At 39.6% G+C, this 14,218-nt stretch overlaps 1 non-coding gene across 1 annotated transcript; it reads left to right on the top strand.

Annotated features, from left to right (window-relative positions):
- Nucleotides 1-7,372: 7,372 nt before the first annotated feature.
- On the top strand, nt 7,373-7,491 carry LOC111732952. Its single transcript, XR_002777773.1, has one exon. It is a non-coding gene; the product is annotated as a 5S ribosomal RNA (ribosomal RNA).
- Nucleotides 7,492-14,218: the final 6,727 nt, after the last annotated feature.

Here is a 14,218-nt window from a genome sequence, read left to right on the forward strand (position 1 = left end):
TTTTTTTTTTTTTTTTTACCCTTTCTCTTTTCACAGAAGTCCTTTTAACATTTCTTGTAATGCTGGATTGTTGGTGATGAATTCCTTAAGCTTTTCCCTGTCTGGGAAGCTCTTTATCTCACCTTCTATTTTAATCGAAAGCCTTGTTGGGTAGAAAATTTGTGGTTGTAGATTCTTGTTTTTCATAACTTTGAATATTTCTTGCCATTTTCTTCTGGCTTGTAAAGTTTCCATTGAAAAGTCAGCAGACATTCTTATAGGGATACACTTGTAAGTAACTAGCTGCCTTTCTCTTGCTGCTTTTTTAATTTCCTTTTTGTCTTTGACTTTTGGTAGTTTAATTATGATGTGTCTTGCTGTAGGTCTGTTTGAATTCCTCTTGTTTGGGACTCTTTGTGGTTCCTGAACTTGTATGTCTAATTCCTTTGCCAGGTTACGGAAGTTTCCTATCATTATTTCTTCAAAAGGATTCTCAATCTTTTGCTCTCTCTTCCTCTTCAGGTACTCCTATGATCTGGATAATTTTATGCTTCATGTTGTCCCAGAGGTCTCTTAAACTATCCTCATTTTTTTAAAATTATTTTTTCTTTGTGTTGTTCAGATTGCACGTATTCTGCTACCTTGTTCCAATTCCCTGATTCGATCTTCTGCTTCGTCCAATCTACTGTTGAATCATTCTAGTGTATTAATTTCAGTTATTGTATTCCTTACTTCTGTCTGGTTCTTTTTTATGATTGCTATTGTCCTTTTTTTATGCTTACTATCTCTCTGTTGAGATTCTCATTGTGCTATCCACTCTCCCCTTAAATTCACTGAGCATCCTTATAACCATTATTTTGAACTCTGTATCTGGTTGGTTGCTTGCTTCCATTTCATTTAGCTTATTTTCTGGAGTTTTCTCCTGTTGTTTCATTTGCGGCATGTTTCTTTGTTTTCTCATTTCATTAGCCTCTCTGTGTTCATTTTTATGTGTCAGGAATATTTGTTTCATCTCTCAGCCTCGGCTTGATGGCCTAATGTGGAAGGTGTCCTATGTGGCCTAGTGGCACACTTTCCCTGATCCCTTATGCCAGCGGCTCTGAACGTGATCTTTGTGTGGGTTGTGTGTGATCTTCTGTTGTTACAAAGCCTTTATTGTTGTTAATAGGTCAATGGATAGGATTAATGCTCAGGCTGACTAATTGTGGGAATTCGCTGCACTCACAGGGTAAGAGTTACTGTGTGGGGGCTGACCCCATTGACTGAGATTTGCCCTAGCAGGCTTGTATACTTGTTGCAACCACCTTTTGTGTGTATCAGTAATAGGACTAGTCAGGAGTTACTCCATTGTGGTGTGGTGCCAGCCTCCAGATACATTGGTTTGTAGCCCCTTGGGAGGGGCTTCCCCATAGGCCAAGGTTAGCCACTGCTTTTGATTGCTCAGGGCTACCCGGTGAGAACTACAAAGTTATCACAGATGGTTGTTTCCTATACTGGATCTATAGGTAAGTGGAAGAGACAACGCTGTAGACAGTGGTCAGATATCTCCCAGTTTAGGAGAGGGACCAGTGCTCCTCAAGGCCTGACACTGCCTGTTAGTTGCCTATAAGTCTCTGAAACTGGATGAGCCTCTGGGTGATATGTGTATTGAGTGGTGCAGGGACCCTGGGAGTCTCCTAGGTCTATTGAGTAAATTTCTCCCTGCCACTGTCATGTCAGTTTACTTGCCAACACTGTCTTTGCGGCTCCCTGTACAAGTTTCCACGTGTAGCAAGGTCAGCTGCTGCCCACCCTTGGGTAAATGTGCCACCCCAGAGCAGGGGCAGCTGCCTATCAATGTGCAGCAGGCACTTCATACATTAGATGGGGCAAGAGCTCAGGGAGTCAAGGGCCGTCCGGCCAATACAGACTCCTACAATCCTCACAAGAGATATTGCAGCTCATATAGGCAACAGTGGTCTGTCCACAACTGTTTTTCCTCGAAATGCGCTCACTGCACTAACCAAGATCTGTTGCCTGCATTGACTGCACAATCCCAGAGTCAAACAGGGCACAGGTGGCTGCCTGTCAATGGGCTGCAGGCACTTTGTGGCTTGGGTGAAGTGAGATCTCAGGGAGACAAAGTTAGTCCAGCCAATACAGCCTCAATTTTGCTTGCAACTTCTGTGCCTGGGTATTCATGCTGTAGACACAGATCACAATGAGACCAGCTTCTGTCTAGGGTGGTCCCACAGAACCCTGCACTCCCTAGACACAATATTGCAACTCCTGCAGGCAGCAAAGTTCTGCCTGCTGTTAATTTCCATGCAGTGCCCACCCTATGCCAGTCAAAGTTTGTTGCCTGTGTGGATTGGGAGATCAGGGGAGGGGAGGGACAGGGCTGTGGCAGTTCACTATCAATGGGGCATCTAGGGTAATTTGCGGGTCGGTTGGGGCAAGGTCTCAGAGAGACAATGGCAGTCAAATCAATGCAGTCTCAGTTTTGCTGCAACTCCTGTGATTGGGCATTCCCGCTGTATTCACAGATCACAGAGAGACCAGCTGACATCTGGGGCAGTCCCACAGACCCCAGTACTCCCCATACACAATATTGCAACTCTTGCAGGCAGCCTCAGTCTTGTTGCAACTTTAGTAACAGTTCGCGAGTTCCTGCCTAAGTCCTAGATCACAGCAAGACTGGCTGCTGTCTGGGACTGGCCAACAGGACCCTGATATTTGTCCAAGTTCATGTTGGCAGCAGTGATCTGCCTGACCCTATCCCTGAAATGCAGCTCACAGCACTGGTCACCCGCTGGAAATGGAAATGTGGCTCACAGCACAGGCCCCTCACTGGGAATGTTTGGCCCTGAATTGGAGTAGGGCTTGGCAGCCATGCAGCGACAAATGACCCGGGCAATCTGCAGGTTAAGAGGGGTAGGCTGATCCCCTCTTACCAGGGCTTCCTTATGGCACTGTGGGAGGGGTCTGCACAGTCAAGCTGGCATGGTCTGTAGATTACCCTGTAGGGGGTCTGGACTAAGGCACAATGGTGGCTGCCCTTCTAGCCCTGGTTCTGGCACCAGGTAATGCAGACTTTCTAGAATGAATCCCACACAAGCCTCTGACCCACCGCCAGTGTCTTGGGTGAGTGTCTGCAAGTCAGAAAGCCTGTATGCGGGTCCTTCAAAGGGATGTCTAGGGATTCAGTCTCTTTCCATCTCACCCAGATGGCCAGAATCCCCTCTGGTTTCTATAGTCAGAGTTATTGGAATCTCTTCTTTCCTGGGCTAGGACCCTAGGCTGTGGAGCCCCCGGATGAGACCAGGAACCCCCTTTCCTTCAGGAGAGCCTCTGCAGCCTCTCTCTCCCTCCTGGTGATCCTCCACCACCTGCAGGTGCAGATCCAGCCCGATCATAACTTTGCCCCTAATACTGGCTTCCATGTGGCTCCTTTATATTATCAGACATAGGTGTTATGATCAGCTGAATTTCAGGTGATTCTCCACGTAGATTATTTTATAATTTGGTTATAATTTCAATGCAGACCTGGGAGGAGACAAATCATGCTTTTACCTAACCTGCCATCTTCCCCCATCTACCTGAAGAACATATTTTTAAGTAAATATTTCAAGTATTTTCGATGAACTTTATCGTTCTGAATCGGCAAGACTATTTCATTTTACATTCGTACATCATTAAAGAATATTGTTGCCAAAACAGTAGTTTTCTAATTGGGTAGAATGTTTTCAGCTGCAAAAAAAAAAAACAAACAAAAACAAAAAACAAACAAACAAAAAAAAACCCAAAAAAACCCCCACAAAAATTATCTAAATATGCTTAAAACATAAAAAAGTTTATTGTTTATTCAACAATTCTAGATCCCTTGCTTTTCCCCATAAATTTCAGAACCAGCTTACTGATTTCTACAAAGAAATCTTCAGAGGTTATAAATGGGGTTGTTATGAATCTATAGATCAACTTGGGGGAAATTTGGCATTTTAACAATATTAAGTCTTTCAATTCATAAACATAGTATACCTCTCTATTTATTGAGGTATTATTTGATTTCTCTCATCAGTGTCTTGTTTATTTTAAACACATAGATCTTGCATATATTTTATTAAATTTATGTCTAAGTATTTCTTGTTTATCGGTGCTATTATAAATGTTACTATTTTTAAAATTTTTAATTTTCACTTTTCAGTGCTATTTTATAAAAAAATCTAATTAATATTTTGTATTTATTTTGTTTTCTGTGGCCTTATTAAATTCACTTACTAGTTGTAGCAATTCTTTATATATTCGAGACTTTTCTATGTAGGTAATCATGTCATCTGCAGAGTTTTATTTATTTTCAATCTGTAATTCTCCCTGCTCCACCCTTTCCTTAGCGCCTTTGTTAAGATCTTTAGTATGATGCTGAATAGGATTAATGAGAATAGGAAATGTGTTGCTGCAGATTCGAGGTTCCGAGGTAAAGGGGTACGAGGTTCCTGGGCAGTTGGAAGAAACTGCAGGGAGCCTTAGGCAACTGTGACATAGCTCTTTATTTCAGCAAGGGCACAGCCAGCTGCTCAGGGCAGCAGTGTTATCCAGCAAGGCACAGGCAGTCTCACATGAGAATGTCTTTTATATATGGATTAAACAATAATGGCACAATGCCAGATAATGGAAGCCCAGGCATGCGTACCCGGTACATGGCTGCATAAGGGGAGGAGAGCTGAGTCACTTTGGATTGGAAGTTAGCTGCTAAGAGTGTCAGGAGGGAAACTGACTACAACCATCTTTCTCTGCACAACATCCTTGCCTTGTTCCTGATCTTAAAGAAATAAATTTAGTTTTTCACCATTAAGTATGATGTTAGCAGTAGGTTTTTAATAGATACCCTTTCCCAGGTTGAGGAATTTTCCTTGTATTCCTGGTTTGCTGAGAGTTTTATCATAAATGGTTGTTGGATTTTATTTAAAAAATCTGGATCTATCAAGATGGTCTAATGATGTGGTTAATTATATTGTTTTATTCTCTAATATTGAATCAACATTGCATTCACGGGGAAAATCTCACTTGGTCCTGATTTATTATACTTTTCAAATATCAGTGAATTTGACTTGTTAATATTTTGTTCAGGAATTTTTACAATTATATTCATGATAAAATTGGCCTGTAGTTTTCTTTTTTTGTATTGTCTTTGTCTGGTTTTGATACCAAGGCAATGCTGGCTTCACAGAATGTTTTGAGAAGTGTTCTGCCTTTATTTTCTGGGAGACTTGGTACTACTTTTTTGTTATGACTTCTTTGTTAAATAATTGGGATATATACCTGTGAAGGGGTTTTTGCTTTTAACCCTTTCCTCAACACAATGCATGTTCACCTGTGTCCTAGAACTGACAGTATTTCTTGCCCCTGTCCCACAGCATTAGTTCCACAGGGGAAAAATGGGACTCATTTTCCTGAAGTGGCAGCACTACTCTCCTCTATGCCAGCACCACCACAAGAGGCTCTCTCCAATTTCCTTCCTTCCAACTCCTCAATCATGCCAATGGCAATCTGGTGAAAGTCTGTGGAAAAAAGGCTGTAGGTGTGTACAAATTCTCCTCTCACACTAGCTCACACTTGGCTTCTAGCAATATGTTATAATTTTTAGCTCTTACCTCCTTATGTGGAACCCAGCTTCTTTTTCTGCCATGTTCTACCATTGGCAGGCAAGTGCTCACATCCTGTCTATCTTTGACAAGGCCTGCCTTTCCTCGGATTTGGATCTATTTAGTTAATCTATAACTTTGGGTCTCTGATGAGTTCGAGAAAAGTTATAAGTATATAGTTTATCTAGATTTTACTTGTTAGAGTGGAAGCAATACTCACTATTTTCTGTATGTTTAGAATTCCTCATCTTTCTTTCTGTTTTATTACTGAGATTTCAGTTAAGACATAATAAAATGGAACTTTAAATATGTGCATTGGAGTCTTCTTTAATTAGCCTTACAAAGTAGTTAGGTTTTTTCCTATTGCAATAAAGAAAATGCATAGTGCCTTATCTTCGTTACCCAAATACATATTAGGAAGATTATTTGATCAACAATATAACAACACAGATATTTTTGTAAGGGTTTTTTAGAAGGATTGAGAGCCATCTTTCAATAAGGTTGTCTCTCTTTTATACTATTTGTTTTCTAAGGGCTATCTGCTGATACTATTTGGTTGTCAGGACTACCAAACCACCAAAGTTGAGGCGGATGATAAAATAAATTATTTCATATTGAGTTCTCATAAAACCATCTTTAGAGTCAACCTATTAAGCATACATAGTCATTTTTTATTATCTTTATAAATTTTGGCATTGCATCATCCACTTCCTCATTATTTGTTGCCTATCTGAGCTCATTTAAAATGATACACTAAAAAGAGATACATTGCGTGACATGCATATTTTGCTCTACCAGTTGGATTTAAGAGCTGTTGACTTTTTCTGGCCTTTATGCTCAATATTATTTTCTATCGCTGACAATATGACTGAAATATGATTTATAAGTAGATCACGTCATTAACCAGTGTTCAGTTGGGAAATTTGAGATATACTATGACCACATTTATTCTACACTCAGCAATTTTATCTTCTTTGGGACATTCCTTTGTTTTATTTTTGGTACTCCATCAGCTCTTTCTGGAAGACTCTGTCTTATTTATCTTTTGCTGTTACCTTCCCATCTCCCAATGCCTATTTTAGCACTTCATGCAAAATTAGAACTCAATAACTGCTTGCTTAAAAAATTATTAAAATAACATGCTTCTAACTATGACCTAATCATGATAGTATTTGCTTAATTTTCATAACAAATGCAGGAAAAACTATCATTTTTAGAACAATCAATATATTGTAACTTATGCTATAAGATACTTAACAAAAATTGTCATCATTGGGTTTTCTGCATTTTCTTGTGTACTTGGCTCTATATTTTCTTCCTGGATAACCCAGAGGCATCTGAAGCTCAGCATGTCCAGATAGCAACCATCATTTTCCCATGAATCCTGTTCCTCCTCCTGTGTTTCCAGACTGTGAATGACACCACCATCCATGCAGTTTCCCAAGCTAGGAACTTGGGAGTAACCCTTTTATTTCTCTCCTTCCCACTTCCAACATTCAATTAGTCTTCAAGTCCTATGAATTCTTTCATATCCCTTTCCCTCAACCAGCCTTCTTCCCTCCATCCGCACTGCCAATCTTTATTTAAGGCCTTTATTATTTTTCACCTAGATTTCTGCAAAGATCTTTTAAGATTTCCCCATCCTCAGTCTCACCTAGAATATGACATTTTCTGCAAGGCCCTCAAAATGTTCATCAACTATATGATGATGAAAGGAGATTTGACTTTGGATGGCGAACACACAATGCAATATACAGATGATGTATTATAGAGTCTACGGCCATGCCACCCTGAAAACGCCTAATCCCGTCTGATCTCGGAAGCTAAGCAGGGTCAGGCCTGGTTAGTACTTGGATGGGAGACCACCTAGGAAGACCAGGTGCCGTAGGCATAAAAAAAAAGAAGATGTATTATAAAACTGTATACTTGAAACCTATATAATTATATTAGCCAATGTTACCCCAATAAATTTAATAAATAAAATAAAAATCCTTCAAAACTCCCCAATTCTTTGAGAAGGTGTCCAAACTTCTTGGCATGGTATATGAGAATGTCTTTCATCTGGCTCTGCCTCCTTTCTACTCACGTCTTGCCTTTCCACTCTTTGCATTCTATACTCCCACCTTGGTAAACCACTTCATATCCCCGAACATGTGACAGTCTCTGTTGCCAAAATGCTTTTGCCTTTGTGTCTATAACATCCTCTTTCAAAACTATCCTTTATCCAGGCTTTACCATCTGGCTGATGACTATACTCTCTGGGATGCAAACTGAACTGGTGGCTTTTGAGCCAGGCAGGCCTGAGCATGAAAGCTGGCTTAGCCATTTGAACAACCTCTTTGAACCTAATTTTCTTATCTGTAAAAAGAGGACATTAAGACTGACCTTCCAAGATTGCTAGCAAGAAATAGAAATAATAAGTAGAAGGGGTTTAGTAGTGAAAACAATAACAATACCATATATAGCTCTTATTATGGCCTAAGTAGGATTCTGGGTGCTTTATTTATATTAATTCAGTATTCCAGATTCAATTCAAGAGTCACATCCTCCATGTAGCTTTCTTGATTTCTCAAGACTTCATGAGATGTCTTAATCCCTGCCTCCCTGAATCCACTCTTATCATTCTTTGTCCTCTCAGTGAGCTGGGAGACTACAGATATGGAATACATCACTTGGGCAACTTTTCTGGCTTCCATGTGGGTTTTGGCTTTTGAGTGAGAACAGAGGGCAGTTGGTGAGATCGGCCAGAGCATCTCTTTCTCCTAGCCTCCATGATCACGTCATGTTTCTGGCAGTGGCAGCTTCTTTCTATTAGTTTGCAAGGGCTACTGCTGTAACAAAGTACCACAGACTGGGCCAATAACATCTGTTATTTCTTTAAACAACAGAAAATTATTGTCTAACAGTTCTGGAAACTGGAAGTTCAAGACAAAGTAATCAGCAAGGTTGTTTTTTTCTGAGGCCTCTCTCCTTGACTTGTGTCTTCTCCCTGTGTTTTCCCTCTGTCTGTGTCCTAATTTCCTCTTTTTATAAGGACACAAGTCAGGTTGGTGTCCACCCCAATGACTTCATTTTACCTTAATTATCTCTGAAAAGACTCTATCTCCAAATACAGTCATGCTCTTAGGTATTGGGGATTAGGACTACAACCTATGAATTTTGGAGGACACGATTAAACCCATAACACTCCCTAACTACAGCTCCAGTCACATGGCCCACTGCCATGGCTTCAGCCTCTAGTGGGCTCCAATCAATCTATTCTTCCTCTACCCACTTCAGGCCTAGGGATGGCAACAGCTTCCCACTATAGTAGTTTCCTGCTGGTCAGCAGTTACTTTGGGTTTTCTCAATCCTAACACACCTTTCATGAGGTAATTCCTCATTTCAATGACCTGAACTATCTGACTGAATTTAGTTTCCTGCTCAGATACTGGTATAAGATCTTCTCTGTGAGTTCCCTTAGCCACTTCTCTCTCCTGTCCCCAATGCTTAGCATACAGTATGGCAACTGTCTGACTTCATGAAACTACAAGTTCCTCGGGGATGAAAACCATGCTTTTTTACTTTAGTATCTTTAAGACTTTGCCTGATATCTGGTGTATAGTAGGTGTTCAATGTTTGTAGTACAATTTAATCATTGACTAATGCTCCCCTTGCCCTACGTTCCCTCTATCACCTTCTTTTCAGTCTCACTTCTAGACTATGAAAATAGCATCCTAGTGGATCTCATTGTTACCCATCTCTTCTGCCTTCAGTACTAATGTCAGTTTAATCTTCCTAATAAACAATCCTCAGAGAGATGTAGTATTTAAGACATCCACACTCAGCCTTAACCTCCCTTCAATTTCTCATGGTCCCACTAGGCCCATCACCATCACTTACTTTCCAGCCTGAAACATACCTCTGCTGCCAGCTTTTGTGTCACATACCTTCCTCCATCTGAAGTAGTTGTTGCCTTCCTTGCCTTTGGTTAGAATCTTATCCATCCATCTCAGGATGGATAGTCAAAATATTACTATATCATGGCTTCTGATGTACCCAAACAAAAGCAGCTTGGAATTGGAGCAGTTTTTAAAGTCTTGAGGGATTTAAACTATACTGAGGGTTAACCTTCTAGTTGCTAGATAGTGGGAAGGTGGGAGTAATCCCAGAGGAAGGGCTTAGGTAATGATGGCAGAACCCTGGAATAGCACATATTTTCTGATCCTGCTTATCTATAGCCTTAATAAAATCATTTAATATTTTGGTGCCTCAGTGCCTCATCTAGAATCTTACGATCTTCAAAATTGCTTCAACTTTTGTAGCTCAATTTTCTTCAATATATGCTAAATTTTATTTGCTGATTTAGCTCATTACTAACCATCTATCTCCTGAGGCCAAGTTTTCTTCAAAAAATGCAAGCGAAAAGGTTCCCCTTCACAAGGCTGAATATTTCTCAAATATATATGTACGTATATCTATGTATGTATATGTATATGTATATGTATATGTATATGTATATGTATATGTATATGTATGTGTATGTGTATGTGTATGTGTATGTGTATGTGTGTATATGTATATACACACACACATGCATGTATATACACATATATACATGCATGCATGTATTCATTTGTATTTATTTGCAGCGTCTCTAAAGTTCAAAGCTTCCCTTGAAAATGGTGAGAATCTGTGAGAATCCCATAAAGGGCAAGGAGAGTGAGTGGGGATGGTGAGAGGTAGGAAGCCACGAAAAGCCCTTTTGGCTTACAAGCAAGAGCACATTCTGGCACCACCCTTATTATGTCTAGGAATAAGGTACATGTATCATTTCCTACTTCACCACCCTTCTGGAAATGATACTTTATGAACCAAGAGTTCCAAAATGTGGTATTGAGACAGGTCAGTCTTATGTTCCTGGTTCTAAATAGCCAAAATTGTCCTTCAAACACACGAGCGTGTGTTTGAAATGAACTTGCATACTAGAAATACAGAAATGTAAGGATGCCTATTTTTACAGAAAAGAAGAACCAGCTGAGATAGTTCTACGAGTGCCCTTCTCAAACCTCCCAAAGCAAGCCTTACAAACTCATAGTACACCACATTACGTGGAAATTATTTATGTATAAGTCCCTCTTTACCACTGACATAAATACATGTGAGTTAAGTGTGGGAGAAGTTTTGTTTTTATTTCTGTATCTTCAGCTTTTGGAATAATGCCCAGAACATAATAAGCTTTCAACATTGATTGAATGAATAAAAAAGCCACCTCAATGCTTGGAGATGGGGAATGTGTACAAGGACATCCAAGACCATGTTACCTGGAGAGTAGTAACTAAGCTGAGGGTCAGTAGGCAGTGAGTGGATTTATGATGAGAAAGAAGATGATTAATTAATGTATTCGTATACTCAAACCCTCCACTTTATAAAATCTAACTACGTTTAGGAGACTGTCCATGTCCTTTTAAATAAGTACTCACTCTCAAGCATTGTGATCTCTTCAATTTAATATTACAAGGAAAATATATTAGGCTTTCATGGTTATTATGAGATAGTTTCTAGGAAGAATATTCAACTATGACTTCTTTGGAGACAAAGCAAACTGTATTTTACTTCTAAAAGAAATATTGACATTGAAGTTTCTTCAGCCAATATTTCCCTTTTGGAAAGTATCAATTGCCCACTATAAACCTCTAGGAGAGAATAGTCCCTACTTTGTTTACAGGGCAGGTAAAAACTGCCTGGCTCTGACCAATAACGGGAGGCATCTGCTCCTTTTCAACATTTCACACATAGAACTATTTTTAAATAAAAAGGAAGGTGCTTAAATGATAATTAAGTATTTTTCTAATTTAAAAATTACATATTTCCCCTCAAACATTGTAATCGCTCTAGAGTAACAAGCTGTCCTGGATTGTTCAGGATTGACAGGCTTCCTGGGACATAGGACTTTCAGTTTTAAAACCAAAGAAATCCTGGGCAAACTGGGACAGTCTGGCACCACACATAATAGATGCTTCATACGAAGTCAAAGAACCTTCCTTTTATGTAGTGACCAAATATCTTAGAAATAAGAAATCCTACAAAATTAAAAAGACTAGAAAGTGGCTGATGCCAACATAAACTATACATAAACTATATAGGGAATAGGTAACATAAACTATATAGGGAATAGGTAAACAGGGATAAGGGATTATTACCTTAATTCTGTGAAACTGTTACACTTAATTGATAACTAGAAGAGAGCATAGTCTGTTTCAAAGTAGTTCTGCTGACCTCTTTCTTAGACATTTTGCTTCTGCAGCCCTATCTATGATAGTTAGATGTAATCCTGGCAATCAGAATCAACAATTACACTGACTCAGAAGTTCTAGAATGGTTATTACTCAAGGAAAAAAGAACACACATACATATACTAAAAAGAAGCTTCATACAACGGCTTGAGTAAAATAACCACAATGCAGAGAGCTTCCTGCCTCATTTGCTTAATTGTTATGACTGCAACAAAAATAGTGATATTTTTAAAGCAAAAGATCATCTTCAATTGAACATATTTTAAAATGCATTGCAATAAGGAAAGATGTCCACATATCACACTGTCTTATATATCTGTCTTTCTACCCATCCACATACCTGCTCACCTGTTGGGCTACCAGACAAAACCTTGACAAGCAGGAGGGGCAACTGTCATTTAAAAGTCACCAGTTTTTCTGTCTGTAGAGATAGAGATCTCATATGCCTTCAAGACAAACTGTGACTTTGGTAGGAGAAAAAGCACCTTCAATAACACTTTAATTACCAGAGAGTTAACATAAGCACTCCCTTGTATTTTGGAGCAGAAGTGGGGAGACTCAAATAGAAACGTTTTTAGGTTGAGACACTGTTCAAGTCTGTACAGTATGAAAGTTATGCATCAGTGGATTAGGGCAAGCTTTGGGCTCAGACTTTCTTGCCCTTTTTTAGAGGTTAATAGGTATTTGAAATGTGAAAGAAATATACCCTAACTTCCTGTGAATTGAATATACCTTTTGCTGTAATCACTTGATCCTCTTTGCAGGTGTTCTTCTGTTAGTCATAGTTTGCATGGATCTGAAGAGAAGCTCTGTATATAAAGGGTATGACAAAGATGCTAAAAAGTACAAGCCAACTGGCATTTAAAGGGTACCAGTCTGAATAATGCCATGTGGCTTTGGGTGAGATGGCTTGTCTGGACAGGGGTAGGTCGTCTCCTGCAGACCAGTGAAAAAATACAAGTGGTCTGCTGTGCATAAGAAAGAAATGATCCTGGTCTGTCATCTAGCCTGAGAAGCACTTTATTTATGATGGCTCTCTCATAATTCACAGGGTTTTAATGATAAATAATTAATTGAAATAATGATAAATATTAACAAATGTAAAACCCAACAGAGTGTTAAACGATGACACCATTATGTCATATGAAATGGACTTCCCCTCTCACAAATGAAATTTCTCTTGGGACATTCCATTCTCTGAGGAAACCACCGTCTCCCTGCAGACCCCTACCTAGACATTTTTAAATGTCTTCAAATCTAGTTTAATTTCAGCTTTACATAAAAGGGTGAAAGATAAACAAAACTAACCAACACAAAGGTCTTCACTAGAGAAGAACTCTAAAGGAACATTTAGTAGCTGGGTATTAGGTTCTCTAAGAGGGGCTACTTTTGCCCAATCATTTCTCAGAGCTGGGACTTCCCTTGCCATTTTCTCTTATGTCTTCAATTCTGGGCTGCCCCTGGCCCTTGCAGGCATTTAAAGAAGCAGAAGTGTGCCTCTCAGAGAGCAGCTGGCCATGCAGGCATGGTAAATACGGACCAATGGGATCCTCCATCAAGGGATACTTAGGGACTATCCCACTCTCCACTAGATTGCTGACCATGTGGTCACTCTGAGTAGGGTTTTATAAAGATTTGGAGACCACAAACATGGTACTATATAGAAGGCAACTGGTAAGGGCTCCTGGGTGTGTCTCTTCGTATCTAAGGTAAGTTAGTGTAAAAAAGCAAGGGCCAAATTGTATTTTATACCAGTCCTGTCAGATCCAGATGAAAAAGATGTTATTGTACTGAGTCTAAAAAGACACTGGTGGCTCAGATTTTGGCAGCTATTTTGAGCTGGGATCATCGACCATAAAAAAAGTTTTGTTTTGTTTTTAAACAATGAAGTTTTAAAAGGCCTGTTTGCTACCTCGTAGACCTTCCTTGGCAAAAATAGGGAAGTACATAGGTCAAGTCAAATCATTCCAGACAAGGAAAATAACCACAGCCAACCTACAAGATGGATGTTCATAAACCACTAATGATTTCTTAACCAAAGTTCAAAGAACAACATGATGTCAAGGGCAGAGCTACAGAAAGTATTGGGCTCTGCCAACTACAGCTATGGCTGCAAATCAAGGGGCAGAATACAGCAATATATGAAAGTACTGTGTGCAAAGATTTTCTCTCTACCCCTTTACCGCCCCCCCACCTCCTCTCTCTCACCAGGGTGCACTGCATCAGTTTAAAACACAAAGGGCAATAGGACTTTAATCACTCCTAGATGACAGAGCCATCTCATATGGAAATTGCATTGCTCTAAAAAAGTAAAGACAGGTAGATGCGATATTCATTATCTGG

Source organism: Pteropus vampyrus, unplaced genomic scaffold, assembly GCF_000151845.1.
Source record: "Pteropus vampyrus isolate Shadow unplaced genomic scaffold, Pvam_2.0 Scaffold509, whole genome shotgun sequence".
Taxonomy (NCBI): domain Eukaryota; kingdom Metazoa; phylum Chordata; class Mammalia; order Chiroptera; family Pteropodidae; genus Pteropus; species Pteropus vampyrus.